This window comes from Doryrhamphus excisus, linkage group LG1 (genome assembly GCF_037039965.1).
Source record: "Doryrhamphus excisus strain RoL-2023G ecotype Guam linkage group LG1, RoL_Dexc_Guam_v1.1, whole genome shotgun sequence".
Taxonomy (NCBI): Eukaryota; Metazoa; Chordata; class Actinopteri; order Syngnathiformes; family Syngnathidae; genus Doryrhamphus; species Doryrhamphus excisus.
In genome coordinates, this window is record NC_136357.1 from 19,182,029 (window position 1) to 19,198,986 (window position 16,958).

Sequence of the window (16,958 nt, forward strand, 5' to 3'; positions counted from 1 at the left end):
TGGTGGTCCTGTCTGATCTCCAGATGAGGTGATTAAAGCAAGCTCTTTGAAGGCCATGCTATCCAAGAGCAGCAGGCCCCTCCTGTCTTTGTGAGCTAAGGAGCGTGGTGCACATCACCACTGGCAGGCCAACATGTAAACACTGGCTTTACTGCGCTGTTTGTCCTTTGGCTTACGCTTACTTCTCATTGCTTGTCCTACTTTCCTTCAGAATCCTTTTAGCACTTGTCAATGCTGAACACTAACACAACATGCTGGCATTATAGTGCCGTGTCCTGGGATAAACACGGATCATATTCGCATGCTGTGTTGTTCGTGGAAATGTTAATGATTCTGTGCCATGATTTCATTCATATCATATATCCGCAGTAGGGATATCATCAATGACGTCGATGCACGTCAAGTAGCGAGTCTGGGGAGAAGAAAAGATCTTGTAATAGGATGTCAAAAGTATGTGAGTACTTTACACTTAAAGGTAACGATTCGGTGGACTATGACCTGTGCAAAATGGAGACAGCGTACCATAAAAGCACTACCGCGATGCATCAGCACACGGGAGCTGTTTGTGGACACTGTAAGTTTTCAACTGTCTTTCTTGTTTGCAATGATTAACCCAGTCATTAATCCAAACCGCACCACGTAATTTGTGCTCCAGCCTCACACACACACACCTGAGCAAAGGCGCACACGCATGGAGTGAGAGTGGCGGTGGAAAACAAGAGGGAAAGATAAAGTGCTCTTGCAGGATCGCACACACACACTGCTGCTGTTATTTTTTATTTATTTTATGTTTATATTTTGATTCAGATTGTGATTTTTGCACAATAGTTTTATTTATTGAAAGAACGTTTAATTGATTATTTTTGTTATTATAGGATTCAATTGTGAACTTTATTGTTGTATTGTTCAATACGGTTCATTCTTGTTAAGAAAAATACATTGGAAAGAAGAAATTTGTGTTTTTTTTAATGCCGATAAATTAGCATTCATTGCTATATAGATCAAATTATGGGTCAAATCGGATTTAAAAATGAATCGTTAGATTAATCGATGCATTGAAAAACTTTTTTGTAGATTAATCGATTTACAAAAATAATCATTTAACCCAGCCTTAATTCGCAGTGGCGCGCAGTCATCAAGTTGGCTTGTTTACGTTTATCATTTATACTGGTGTAAGTCATTTTCTTGTCATTGGAAAAATCTATACCATTTTTTAAAAAATGAATCCAGTTATGCATCCATTCCATTATCAGCACCAGTGATAAGTATTGATATTTCTGGGTCTGCCTCATTGAAATATTCTACCAGACACTATCTTAACCGCAGATTTAGTTTTTTGTTGCAATTCAGCTTTGCACATTTCCATCTTCAGTATCTGCCTTTTTTCATTGTAAGCAGAGAAACAAAAGTTTCAGATTTATCTCTGCTCATGAATGATGCGCCAAAGCAGTGATGGTGGTAGGGCAGATTCCTTTCCTAGTATCTCTTCTTTTTGAGCGGCTATAAAAGCACTCTTTGTCGCAGGTCAGGCTCTTTACATTCTATGATCCTGTGAGGAGGACCCTCATCTCTTAAATTAAAACTGGTAGCTGCCGTGTGAAAGCTGAATGCTTTGGCGGCGTTTGGACTTTGAAGTGTTTTTAAGAAGAGTCTAGAATAGGCCAGCTATGTGAAATATGGATAACAATGCCTTCCTGCAGGGTCGGGGGGTGGGCGTCCGTCTTTTTCTGCTGCATTCACTGTGATGATTTCTTCCATGCATCTTTCTTTTTAATGTTCCCTGCAGGCTGCAGGGAATCATGCTTTTGAATCAGACAAAGGTGAAATTGGTTGCTTTTTATCCATACAAACAACAACTTCATCAGCATGTGGGGAAAGATAAGCTTGTTTTACTGAGATGTGACGGCTCCTGACATTCTGTAACAACGAGGACTTCTGTATCTGCAAGTTTCCACAGTTGGTACTGTCGCTGTGTGTCTTTGCAAAAATGTGTTGAAAGCTGAGGAAGTTTCCATGAACTCTTTCCGACACGTGCAAACACTTGCATGTGCACTAACTATCTATGAGTGATAAGGGCTTTTAAAGTGTTAACCTGGCTTGTTATTTCAGCAGTCAGGACACGGCTCTTTACTTATCTGCTGATGCTTTTCTGCACTGTTGACTGCTGGGGTGTTTCCAATGCTGATCTGCTTGCGGACAACCATGCTGGGGAAACTTTGCAACTTACATATGAGTCGGGAACAAAACCTTACGGTTCCAGAATGGCTAGGCAATATGGTGGAAGCTTTGTGGTTCCAAACTGTTGGCAAATATGAGTACAGTCAAGCCTACATAAAGTACTTAAACACAGGTTCTCATATGATTGACTTTTTGTACAAATCTTTTGCTGAAATATTTTGCCTTTTCTCTGCCATATTACACATAAAAAACAGTCCATTTCCCCTGTACTGTATCATTCCATGAAATTCAGTACTCAAACAAAGCACCCCTCGTATGGCTCACTCACATGTGACGAAACCTCAGAACCTCTTTGCTGTTTTTTCCAGCAGGGTGCTCCCACTACCTTTTGGTCTCTGCTGGTGCGGTGGAGCAGCCTACCAGCATGGGATGCTACTAAGACAAGGATAGACATACGTAGTATGCTGGTAAGACCAGCAAGACCAACATACTATATACCGTTTGGATGCTGGTATGTTGGCGATTGGACTAACCTGTGACTAACCTGTGATCACCATGGTGGGATGCTGGTCTGATGATAAAAGCCAAAGCACATGAAAATGGAAATGAAAAAAAAACAATGAATATTGCAATTTTTCCCTTGTGTCATGTGTCATGATACCAACTACTAGAATGAAGAAAACAAAGTTTTAATATCCGTGAGTTAGCCAAAATTGAATAAATACACATAACAAATACATACATTAAGAATGTGATAATGAAACAAAAAGAAACAGGATGCAATTAAAATAAAATCATTTACTTGACTTTACTTTTTCTTCTTCTTCTGTTGTTTATTGGCAGTTGGCAAGCAGCTTTCGGTGTGCATTAGCCAATAGTTTGGCTAATCTCAAAAACTACATCTTGTTTGGATTCTGAATCCATATTTCTAATGCTGGCAGGGGCACCACTGGAATCTGATGCTACAGCATCCCAAAGGCATCTGATCTCTTCTTAACTGAAGTGGCATCTCATTCATTTCTACAAGAACTGCCACAAGTGGAGTAGAGCTAACTATTTTCCTACAATAGAACTATATGTTTTAATAAGGCGACAAAAACACTTCAGCGGAGCGGCGCCAGGATGAAGAGGCAAAGTTTTTTAATTTTAACTTTTTGAGTGTTCAAACAAAGAGAAATGTGAGAACATTTTTATGCCTCTCTGAGTCTATAAATTGTATGGTGAGGGGTTTGACAGCCCTAAAACATATGTAATAATGGTAAAAAAAATTATGTTTGGTACATTGTGGATTTTACTTATTGACGGCTACTTTGGGAACCTATCCACAGAGATAACTGAGGGAACACTGTATTGCTTCTATAAAAGTATGCATTTTTGTATTACTTTATGGACATTTTATTCACAAACCCAAATACACTCTACTTTGATAGAAAAATTAGTGTAAAATGTAAAAAAAAAATGCTCCAAAAAATTTACACAGAATTTGGAAAAAAAAACAGATTTCAAAGAGTCCTACTTTTATATTTTTCAGCACTCATGGCCTGCCAAAGCTCATTCTTGTGACAGCCTTAAGTTGCTTGTCGACAAATTAGTCACGACTAACTTGATTCTGGATTGCATACTTGCTAGTGCCCAGCCACACCCGGGCTCTACCAGTTATGTTGAGTTTGAGTTTTTTTTAGACACAATATTGTACCATAACCAAGATGATATACGAGAACCAAAGCAATATTTTAGAAAAACGTCAAAAACTAAACCTTAACCAAGGCTTATCTGTATTCTGGTCCAATTCCAACTAGTACAACCTCATCTGCGTTCAACTTTGGAAGTGCCTTTGTATCTTCCATTTGAGCTTGCTTGTGAATCCTGGCATCACTCGCTAGAGAGTCACAAGAACGAGGGTGTTGCACATGGGGGTAGATTCTTCTCTCCTTAAAATCCATTTTTGATGGAAGACATCCAAGAGACAGAAGCGGAGCCTCTTTCCGTTTTTGTCTGCCTGTCTGGCTTACCACACGCTGACTAAATTAGAAACAATAAAGGATAAATGGACAATGGATACGGATAATAAAAGGACATTTTAACGGTAAACATTAGCAGCTGAATAGCCAAACACTCATGTCCCAGTGTTACGATACTCGTCCCACATGACATCCGTGGCCCCCTGAACACCAACATAATCAGTGTATAGGATTCCGCGCTCTGTGCCCACTGTGTGTACATGCTGGTTCAAATGGCAGCATCAGGTTTTTGGTCAGTGGGTTTATTTCCATAGAAAAAGGCCCCTTCCTCGCCTGGGCTTGGTTTGAAGCAGCCGCCTTGAATGACTGCCCGCTCTCTTCTTGCGCTTTCATGTATGTGAATGGAGCCACTTGTTGTTGGTAACCTCGCTTCCCTCTTTGTTTGTCACTCACAGGACGGGTTGACATGACCTTGAATTGTCTTTTTTTGGGGCCCTCACTGATGTAGTCACTGCTTGTTTACCATGCATTAAGTCCTTTCAGAGGTCAGAGAAAGTGTCTCCTCACGGAGTGATGGACAGACGGTGAACACGCTGACATACTCACCCTTTAGCCTCTGGCCTCAGGAGGTGTGTGGCTGCTAAAATGTCAGCTAAGCCCTTTTTCTACCCCCTTGAGACTGAAACTCCTTTATTTTCAGCAAACACTTCTTGTTAATGACGGCCAAATGTTTGTTGTGGGGGACTTTAGCTTGCATGCAAACATGTGTTTAGCTTTTCTGTCTGTGACAGCCTTAAGCATCCTTCTGAAGTGTGTCATCTGGAAAGCACATTCACAAGCAGAAGTACCAATGTACCTTTTTTCCCAATAATAATAAGCTTTTGTAACAAACGTGAATTTGTGGAATTGACTATGGTTATGAAAAGAGCTTTGCAAAGCATTAAAAATAATGCAACCAAAGTATTTGCTGAAATTAGTTTTTATTATACAGTATATAAATTCTTTTTAACAGACCAATATAGTTCTTTTTCTTGCGTGACAGTTTCGACTGCTTGCTAGCAGACAAACATCCACATAAATCTGCTGGCATGACACGTCACAGGAACATCTCGTGACCACGCTGATGAAGACTGTTAGCAAGCAGTCGAAACTGTCAGGTATGAAAAAGAACTGTCTTGCTCTGTTAAAAAGAATTGTTTAAGAATATAACAATGTTAGACCAAATGAACCTCATTGGACTATGACCATTATTGTTTGGCTTTTGTAACAAACCTCTGTGAGTCAGACCCCTCATCCAATAAAAGATCAAATTGGCCTGGCCAAATACTATACTATTGTATACACCCTGTGATTGGCTGGCGACCAGTTCAGGGTGTACACCTCCTTACTTTAACCAGTTGCATTTTGTGAACGACCCATAAAAAATGTAATTTGAACAAAAGATCTGAATTGGACATCAAACGCTCCATTAGGCCTGGTTGAGATGACGACAACTTGACTAAGAGTTTCTGACAACATTGTCAAAAATGGTCGCCATTCACATAAAAATGACTAAAAAGGCTGTAAAAGGACATTTGCCATTCCTGTTGTCTTTGTGACACACTTGTGCATTCCCGGACTGAGCACTTAACAAGCATGCACATGTCCTACGCTGTATGCCAATAAGTGCTTTTTCAGTCTTCAAAGCACTGTTGTCGCTTAAACAAGCAAAAAATGCAGTAAATAAGGTAAAAGAAGTCATAGTACAATAATAGATCTTTACTTTACTTCATTGCATCCCTTCACCAGTGTTTGTTGACAAGTGGACATTAAATCCATTCAAATATGATTGAAAATTCACATCTCCATTGCAGCCCAACACAATGTCATTTTGTCTGTACTCGATGTGTTTGGTTTCTCCAACTGGGCGCGTCCGCTTTGATCCATTGAGCCCATGCAGAGCTGATTTGTGGGTAATAGATATACCAGACAGATCTGAACATGGCTTTGGCAGCTCTAGTTTACAGTCTCAAACTTAAATGGCTACCATGTGTCAGCCCTGTTTGACCTGGGGTTCTATTTTCTGCCACTGTCTACTGTCTGGGCATTCTTTAACAGATGGCGGAATGGTTTTGCGTCTTGAGTAACAGTGACTGACAGTAGGGCGGTCAAAAGTGAAAAGGGGTGACAGGTGAGCGAAAGTTCCCCAACTTGTGGTGATAGCTGTTCAGTAGGACATCATTGCACACTGGTTGGTTTTCATTTCATCCATCCATCCAACCGTCCATCCATCCATCAATGTTCTACTAATGTTTTCCTGCTCAGGGTCATGGGTGGGATGGAGAGCCTATCCCAGCTGACTTTGGGGGAAGAAGCGGGATATACCCAGGACTGGTTGCCAGCCAATCACTGGACAGGAAAAAAATTGTATGTAGGAAAAATGTATGTTTTTGTACAATGGAAGGAAAATACCTGAATTAGTTGATGTGCTAACATGCAACAATGCATGGAACAATTAGTAGTCTACCAAAAGAGTTATTGGTAAAAGCCTGTAGTGTGCATAGAAATGATTGTGAACCACTCATCCAAGCGGCACCAGGATGGTCAAAAATATGGTATGAGTCTTCTGATAGCTTTTGCCCGCATTGAGCGCACAAAAGTCCGTTATGAGCCTCAAACCCTTCTTTTACTAGGAGTGTAACAGTAAACCAAAGTCACGGTATACCTTGGGTTTAAGGTCACGGTTTGGTTAATTTTGGGTTACTGATTTTGCTATAAATGGCTGTCATTCAATTACAATATTTAATTACGATTAATCACATTTTGTCTATTTAACTCATATAATCACAATATAATCTAATCACAGACGGAAACTTGCTCCTTCCATCCATCAATTTTCTAGATATGCCACCTATCCTCATTAGGAATGTAACAAACTTTATTGTGTGCGATAAGTGGTTAAATTAAAACGCTGTTAACATGATTCCAGTCCCCACTAATATGATCAAACGAGTTATTATTTTTCATACAGATATTGAACAATTGGGCACCAGATATATCTACACTCTGTCATCATAAGAAAACTTGCCCCTTAAGAAATCATATAAATGAGCCGTGATATCACTTTATAATTTCCCCAATGGAGGAAACACCAGTGAACATTCAGGGGAATGGACATTGAGATGGTGACATCCTACAAGTACCTAGGTGTTCATCTCAACAATAGACTGGACTGGACTCATCACACGGAAGCACTTTACAGGAAGGGCATGAGCAGACTCTATCTGCTCAGGAGACTGAGGTCTGAGGAGTGCAAGGGGCACTCCTCAAGATGTTCTATGACTCTGTTGTGGCTTCAGCCATTTTCCAGGGAGTGGTCTGCTGGGGCAGCAGCATTTCGGCTGCGAAGAGATATCACCATTCCTATCACCATCTGATAGGAAGAGACTGGATATGATCATCAGGAAGGCCAGCTCTGCCCTGGGTTGCCCCCTTGACTCAGTGGAGGTGGTGGGAGAGAGGAGGATGTTGGCTAAGCTATCATCCATGTTGGAGAACGACTCCCACCCCCTGCAGGACACTTTGACAGCACTAGAGAGCTCCTTCAGCGATAGACTGCTCACCCCAAGAGTGTGAAGGAGCGATATCGCAGGTCCTTTCTTCCTGCAGCTGTCAGGCTGTACAACCAGCACTGCTCCCAATAGACTTGTACACCACTATGTACATCTGTGTAATACTTGCTTTTATAGTCAGTATAGTTACTCCAGACCCCAGTCACTGTGCAATATCTGATCAACCTCCATGTGCAATATTAAGGGCTCTAAATGCAATATACTAAGTTCTATGTGAAGTATTTCCATAATGCCTCATATTAACTCTCTAACAAGATCTCAGACTATAGACTGGTCATATATCTCATCTCGGTTCCTATTATTTACATACCGTATTGTATATAACTCTGGGAAAAACTGTTGATTTTGTTAATACTTGGGTTGTTTATATTGTTTATTTTTCTATATTGTGTATTTTGTACTGCTTTAACTGACTCTGTACTCTGAGGGACGAATAAAGGCATATCTTAATCTTAAATAAACATCTGCTACCTACAAGTAGTCACACTTATACCTTTTATTCAGCATATTATGTTTGTAGTGAGATGGTGTCAAGCTTAACATGTCCATCCTGTCATGGGCAAATAATATTTATTATAATCACTTTTCAAAAATGTGACATATTTATTAAAGAGTACACAGTCATCATGCTGATAGAATGCGGTAGCTAGCTGAAGACCCCCCCATATGGTCATTGAATGACCACCGGATCATCCCACCCTTTGGTAATGGCAGGAAAGAAGGTGGTGGTTTTAACTTCATTAGGGTCATCAGGTGGGCACCTTCCATTGAAGTTTCGATGATAGGCCCACTGAGGGGGGGCCAAATAAGCCACCATCAGAAACATCAGAAGCCAAATACCACTTTTTTTCCTCTGACTTCATGTAGTGTTAATGTAATGTAAGGTAAGGTAATGTCTCCATATTTTGTGACCTTTTGTAGCCTTGTGATCAGAATGTTACATATCAATAGTCAATAACTATTGTCCATTAGTTCCATCTTGTCGGAACTAAGCAATGTTGGCACACTGCTCATGGAAGCAGTGTCCACTTGTCTTTGTCCATTTGTTTTTATCCACTCGTCTTTGTCTGTTTATGTATTTCACTGGGAAGGCCAAGTGTTCCCACACATAAAACGTATTTGTTCATGGCTATATTATGTTATACTTTTATACTGTTATACTACACTCGTCTTTGTCTGTTTATGTATTTCACTGGGAAGGCCAAGTGTTCCCAAACATGAAACGTATTTGTTCATGGCTATATTATGTTATACTTTCTGTCCCTTACTTAATGTTTTCTGTGTCCTTACTGTATTTAAAAATCACATATCAAATACATGGACTTTTACGCCCCTAATTCTTACCCAGAGACTCAGCTGGAATGAGTTTCTTAAATCTCAATGTCAAATGAGTTCCAAATTGCAAATGACACCAGAAAGAAAGACATGGCCTGGGACCCTGGCCAACGTTTGGTGTCAACATTCATCAAGAATATTGGGTCTGATGGGGGAGCTCTCCGGCTCCAAACACATCAGACCACCACCAAGCTTAGCAGACAGAATATTAAAACTACTACGACTGTACTACTGTTACTGCACACAAAGCCCTTTGCCCTCCGATGGGGGTGCTGGGGGGGCAAAAGGCGCTTTTTTAATAAACCTCTTCAGCAGCAACAATTGGCAGCCCGACCACGACAATTGCACGTAATCGTCTTCTGTCTGCGGGAGTCAGTGTTTTCTTTCTCGTGTAACCAGAGTATCTGTACTTGTATAAGCACTACAGCAGTACCTATGCCCACAGTAAGGTACACTGTCCACGTAATTGGCACCCTGGGACCGCAGCGCTTCAACTCTCAGCGGGCCATTGTAAAAGAATGTTAATTAGTTCAACAATGAAATGTGTGTTTCCTCATTGTTGGTCTCTTGGCATTGATACTTTTGACTCACAACCGAGGGGGGGTCAAAGAGCAAGGCTTTGATCCAGATGGGAAACCACAGTGAGATCATTTAGGAAGGACGGCTAGGATGTTACGACTGACCTGCACCGCGTGGAAAGTGCATAATCCATTTAATCATTTTGTTTATTGGCTTCTTGAGCTTGTTTTGGCACACAAATGAAGTTTTTGCAAGTGGAGCAGAAGAGTGGGGTCAGAGTGGAGCTACTTGCCGAGCCACCGAGCCAAGCAAATGACATGTTTAGAAAAGGATGCACGCTGTGCTGGGCTCTTGTTGTTCTTCTGTGTTGTGGAGAACATGTTGGCTTTACTGGCTAATTTCAAACGCTTTTTCTTTGGTTAATAGGAACACAAGTGTCTGTCAAAGGCGAATGAATTAATTTGGAGTCTTTCTATCCATTTCCTTTCCAAAATGTTCCAAATGTTATCTTATAGGTCAGGTCTTTACAGGTCTTTACTGCAGTCTGTTATTGCGCATAACAGGCGAGGAGCATTCATTATGTCTCAGGTCTTTACTCGAGTGAGCGTGCTGCAAGTTTTGACTCCCTGCATTATTTTAGAGGATTTGTTGTGATTTATGTTATAAACTGGTGAAATTCATGTATAACTGGTGAGGAGCCAGTGAATCAAATATACAAAACTTCTACTTGAGCCAGCATTTGACTTTTCCCGGGTTATGTTACAGTCGTTCTATTGATTGACTTTAGAAAATGTCATTTTGTTATATAGAACTCAATTATATGACTTTATTTATCAGGGTTATCATATTTCAGCTAGCATGTAGCAGGTTTTGACCTTCTTTCTGTTGATTTATTTTTTGATAACGTTATGAAATGTGATGTGAACTGGTCAGAATCGATCAAACTCATTTTTTTAAGTGAGCATGATGTGGGTTTTGACTTTCTGGATCATTGTTGGAGTCTTTCTATCATAAAATGTAACGTTATCATGCACAACAGACGAGGAGCGATTGTTTAACTATACGACAAGTCTATTTGGCGAGCCTGCCATAAGGGTTTTGACTTTTGATTATGTTGGAGTCATTCTGTTGATGAACCTGAAAAAAAATGTGTTATCATATATATCTGTCAAGGAGCAGTCGCCTTCAAGTCAAGTTCAAAATGAGACATTTTGCAGTGGGATTTGTACCGATAAACAAATGAAGCACAGAGAAACATTCATTGAGCGTTTCATGGCTTTCAGTGGTCATGAGCCCCGCATAGTTCGGAGTCCATCGACCTCAGCAACCTCCTCAACTTTCAACAAGAAGATCACAGTGTCAAAGTGTCCCTTTGTCTTGTCCTCGGTCACTCTTTCCAGACAGTTGGACAGAGAGAGATTGTGTCAAACTGTTAGCTCAGTGAAAAAAAAAAAAGAACTTGTTGAGTGCACTGAGATTATTCAAGCGATGCCCCCAGCGGGCACGCGAGGCAGAGCGTGACTCCCTGGCACAATGGCGTACAGGCCTTTGCTGCCGTGAGGCCGAGCCCCATGCCAGCGTTTCACTGTTTTCAGAGGCGGCGCCAAGCCCGCCTGTACCCGGCGTACACAGCCAGAGCACATCTTTGTATTTTTTTCAGGAAGGAAAACTCTTTCTTTCTGTGGAGGCCATAGCCTTTGCTTAAACAGACTCATCACTGCACATCAAAGGGGGATTAGCCGAACTTGTAAAAGATAAAAATAAGAGGTGCAGGAGGTGAAAATATGGTCAGTTGCAATAGCCTCAGAATGAGTGCAGATTAGCCAAATGCAAGCTCTCCAAAATCGCATTAGGGCCAAATCTGCCTCTCGCTGGGTACTTACTGCTACTTACACCGTGACAAGACAGGGGTGACTGCCCTGACCCGCTCCAAGACTGCTTCATTCACAATCAATGCCTAGACTAGTGCTCCTTTAGATTCCTGCATTTTTCCAAAGCTCCCATTTTATTATACCTTACTTCATACTTCTGCATCATACATCTTATATAGTGGTGGCCCATCAGGGCCTGCAAGGTTGTCTCTTTGGCCTAAGCACATCGGAGGCAATGACCTACATTTACTTCAATTCGAGCATTTATTCCAAGAAATGGAATAAATACCCAGGAGACTCACAAGAGTTTTATTATCTTCATTTAATAGCAAGTAGCACTTGGTTGCATTGCCAGTACTTCCAGTGATATTGTTAGATTGTTACATATTCAGATTTCAGCTTCTGTGTGTTGCCATGTCAGTATAATCTGCCCAGGGCCTTCACAATCGCTCTTTGGGTTCAAAGTTGGGTGAATCTCCTCTTAGAGAGAGTGAACGCAAGCTAGCAGGGGTTAGCTTAGTTTAGCAGTAGTTGTGGTTTCGTGTGTGCAACTCGGTCGGTCCCGATGAGTATATTTTCACCACGTTTTGTTTTAAGGCTTTAATATAAGGAACGTTTTACAATGTGTCAATCAAGACGTGCAAATTCAGAGTGAAAAAATACAGGACACACTTTATTTTTGAACGCAGCTCATCTTAGCTATAAATACACATTCTCCACACACAGAGAGGTATAAATATGTATTTATCATGTATTTATTTTTTATAACGCTGTGACTATTGAGTGATTATTGGTTGTTGGTGTCAATATTTCAGCCTTGTTCAGGGCTCGACAATAACGATGTACCGATGGCCCGGGGCAAGTTAAAACAAAATTCGGGCAAGTAAATCCAATCATTAATATTCCCGTCGGGCAAGTGCACTTTGGCATGCCATACTGCCAAGAGTTTTTTTAAAGCGGTTCTTGTTGGGTGTTGGTAAAACACGGACTTCGTAATTCCGGTGGTAATTTGCAAACCAATCCTTGCAAATCTTGAAATGGACCAATCAGAATCGTTTATTTAGACCGCGGTCTGTAATCCACAATCCGAGTTTTACCCACACCCGTTCTTGTTCGCGATCAACCAATCAGCGATGGTTTGACTAGGAAAACATCTATCATGGCGTCCCTGCCAACATGGTCTAATTCTTCAACAACTTGTGAAGGAAAACAGCAAAAAGTGATGAAACAGTGCCTCCTAAACAAGTATTTTATTAGTGGCAGCAAATCAAATGATGGCACAGGTGAGTGAATCACATTGCTGTGACAATTTGAAGTGGTCACAATCAAACACCACCGATTAGATCCAATACCAAGTGCTGATTTTGCACAAGCTACAAAATCTAGCGGTTCAATTTCTCTGTGTATTTTTCTCACCTTTGTTTCACAAATTATTGTTTGACCATTGAGCATTTTTTCTGGATTAAAAACACTTTACTAGTACACAAATGTGTCAAATGTTTTATTGTGGTGCACAACTTATAAATATCACTGCTTACTACGACTACAATGTGTAAGGTAGCATGGCTTGCCATGTTAACATACATCTCCACAATTTTTCAGACATTCTTCCAAATACAATGCATCAGTACTATTATCTGATGAATTATCAGCATATATTGATATATGATATCATTATGGCAGTCTTTTCATTTTACATGGGGCAAGTTCGGGCAAGTAGTTCTCACCTTAAGGATTTCCCATGGGCAAGTAATTTTTGTTTTTAACGTAGAGCCCTGCTTGTTTATTGGACATTTTTTCTGTGTTTTAAATTGTATTTAATTTCTGCAGTGATGTAATGACAAATGAGCCATGGTCCACAGATGAACTCTTGCACTTTGGTTTTGGCACTCTGGCCACTTTAACGTAAAGAAATATTACGGTAGTTACTCTTGTATGTTCTACACTTTAGTATATTGTCATTACACTGCTTGCTTTTTTGGTCAAAGTCCATCATCATCAAGTTGTTTTTTCATCTCCCCTAACAGGATTGTGGGCATTCTGTGGGGGGCTTTTACCCACTATGGTTTTGTGTTAGTTGGTGATTTGCTGGCCCATAACAAGCATCTGGTTCTGGCTATAGAGCGGCTCCCTTTGCATACTGAGTACAGTAATGCCCGCCTTTGCAGTAGTCACCCTCCAAGACCACCAGCCAATGCTGAATAATAAGCGTAATTAGCCACGTATACAAGGACCCAAATATTCCAATTGCATTCGGTTTATTTGCTCAAACGGAAAGAATTTAACCTTTAACTTTAACTTAAATTAACACCTCATTCCGAGAGAAAAGTGCCAATCCGAATGAATATATAAACAGATTCCCAGGGGTGGAATATTCCTTTCCCCAATCCGATTGAGGTATCTTGTACCCGCTCAAACGGAAAGTTGTCAGGGTGTGTTCTTGTTCGAAGTTCTTCTGTTGTTCATTGATGGTTGGCAAGCAGCTTTCGTGTGCCTTAGCGCCATCTGTGGAACAGAATCTAAACTGTCACGATGTGGGCGTCACCCTCTCGTGACAGCTCCTTTAGTTTCCTTCCTTGCCTCTGTTCATGCCCTTATTTTGATACTACTTCCTTTCTTGTTCCCTTCTGCTTTGTCTGACTCAATTCACACACCTGTCTCTAATTTCCACTCTCCCTATTTAGTTCAGGTGTGTGCTCTTTCGTTTGTGGCTTCATTGTCTTTGTTTTTGGTTTGCTGTAGTTGCTATCTACATTACTTAAACACCATTAAATCCCTTGTACCTACATTTTTGGTCCTGCTCTCTGCATCCTGGGGTCGCATCGCTAAGCTCGCAAGCCAGCTCGTGACAGAATGAAGCCACCACAAGACGACCTCGCGGAGAGCGATTTTGATTTTCATTGGCAGATCTTCAAGGCCTTGGAGAAGGAATCAGCCATGTTTACCCCGGAGGAGCTGGAGGATATGGTTTGGGGGCCGGACGGCACGCTCATCCCCATGGCGTGGGTGTATTCGGGACCCGCAATGGACAAGCCGATCCGACCACGACGCCGACGCACGTCTCGGCCGACCTCTGCAAAGGGTTTGTGTGGCTGTAAGGTGAGGGCACCCCCTTCCTCCACGCCATGCCACGTCAAGGTGGAATTAACCCCCCACGCTGTCGCTGAGTGCCGGCCCATCACACCACTAGTGATGGTGCCCCCGTTACGACAGCCCGCTGAGCCCCAGCCGCCTACCTTTTCAGATTCCCTGTTGCCCCCCATGCAACACGAAGAGGAGTACGGCACACTGTCCCCTCCTGTGCCCGAACCACGCAGCCTCAAGGGTTCCCAAACCCCGGCTCCCGTGCCAAGCTGCGTGACGGCCCAGATTCCTCCTGTCCCCAAACCACGCAGCCCCAAGGGTTCCCAAACCCCGGCTCCCGTGCCAAGCTGCGTGGCTCCACAGATTCCTGCAGCGCCAAGGTTTCCCAAGACCCAGCTCCCGTGCCATGCTGCGTGACGCCCCGGATTCCTCCTGTGCCCAAGCCGCGCAGTCTCAAGGGTTCCCAAACCCCGGCTCCCGTGCCAAGCTGCGTGACTTCCCGGATTCCTCCTGTGCCCAAGCCACGCAGCCTCAAGCCGCAGCATCCCCTGGCTCTCCTGTCCAGCGGCTTGATGCTCCAGACCCCTCCCGAGCCCAAACCCCGCCTGAGGTCCGGGCAGCAGAGCGGGCTGAACTCAAGACCCTCCTCCAGGTCCCCCTCCTCCCGTCCCTGGTTCCACATCCAGCAGCATACAGCGTCTGGAATCCGCCTTCGGAAGGGGGGGCTAGTATGACCAGCTGTGCGTTGGAGGACGCACATCACACCCTGTCCGAGGGGTGTGGGGATGATGCCCTCAGCTGGTCGTCTGATGAGGAACAGCCCGCCGGACCGCCAGCGCAACCGGTTCTTCCAGCTGGCCGGGATGTGCTGTCCGGTAGGTTACCTCTCGGCCAAGACTCACTGTGCTGTTCCTCTGCTCCACAGTCAAGCCAAGACCGAGAGTCCGTTCCTCGTGTTCCGGCGCCACCTCTTCCACGGCGGGACGGCCACGCCTCCGGCGCCACCTCTTCCACGGCGGGACGGCCACGCCTCCGGCGCCACCTCTTCCACGGCGGGACGGCCACGCCGCCGCCGCAGCCGCCTCCTCCGGCGCCACCTCTTCCACAGCGGGACACCACGCCGTCGCCGCAGCCGCCTCCTCCGGCGGCACCTCTTCCACGGCGGGACGCCACGCCGTCGCCGCAGCCGCCTCCTCCGGCGCCACCTCTTCCACGGCGGGACGCCACGCCACGCCGTCGCCGCAGCCGCCTCCTCCGGCGCCACCTCTTCCACGGCGGGACGCCACGGCGGGACGCCACGCCGTCGCCGCAGCCGCCTCCTCCGGCACCTCCTCCTCCACGGCGGGACGCCACGCCGTCGCCGCAGCCGCCTCCTCCGGCGCCTCCTCCGGCGCCTCCTCCGGCGCCGCCTCCTCCACGGCGGGACGCCACGCCGTCGCCGCAGCCGCCTCCTCCTCCGCGGCGGGACGCCACGCCGTCGCCGCCTCCTCCGGCGCCACCTCTTCCACGGCGGGCGGGCCTCCCCTGCCAGGCCCACCACCCTGACCGGCCCCCAGAGGGGTCCACCCATGGCTTCTGCTGGGCCTGCCGTCATGGCCGTCCTCCAGAGGAGCCTGGTTCCCTTCGGGCTGCTCACCCTGCGGGCCGCCCTCCTGTGTGGCCTTGCCACCCTGGCCGACCTCCGGAGAGGTCCGGCCAGCAACCCACCTCTGGTCCCCCCGCCTCCCATCCCTCTTTGTCTGTGGACTTTTTGGACGTCTGGGATCCGTCCTTGAGGGGGGGGTACTGTCACGATGTGGGCGTCACCCTCTCGTGACAGCTCCTTTAGTTTCCTTCCTTGCCTCTGTTCATGCCCTTATTTTGATACTACTTCCTTTCTTGTTCCCTTCTGCTTTCTCTGACTCAGTTCACACACCTGTCTCTAATTTCCACTCTCCCTATTTAGTTCAGGTGTGTGCTCTTTCGTTTGTGGCTTCATTGTCTTTGTTTTTGGTTTGCTGTAGTTGCTATCTACATTGCTTAAACACCATTAAATCCCTTGTACCTACATTTTTGGTCCTGCTCTCTGCATCCTGGGGTCGCATCGCGAAGCTCGCAAGCCAGCTCGTGACACTAAACCCTTCTATACGCCATTCACAAGTCCAGTTTTTCTTTTAAAAATTAAATATATATCTATATAAAACATGTCCTGAGTTTAATTATAAAATATTAGCAAGATTGAATTTGATCTTTTCTTGTTTAAATTTATCCCGGGTGCGTTCTTTCAGCGCATGCTCAGATATGACGTAACACGCAGATCCAGATGTTCTTCACTTTTAAAAATGTCAGCACTGGACTGCTGCGGAAAGTTGGTTTTTGATCCAAACTAGACTCAAGACTGAACGACAATACGGAGTTAT

General features: G+C 44.1%; 1 protein-coding gene across 2 annotated transcripts in view; it reads left to right on the forward strand.

Annotated features, from left to right (window-relative positions):
• The window catches only part of LOC131130761 (A disintegrin and metalloproteinase with thrombospondin motifs 20), a 115,868-nt gene that overhangs the window by 9,313 nt on the left and 89,597 nt on the right, over positions 1-16,958 (forward strand). The gene's annotated exons all lie outside the window — the stretch shown is intronic.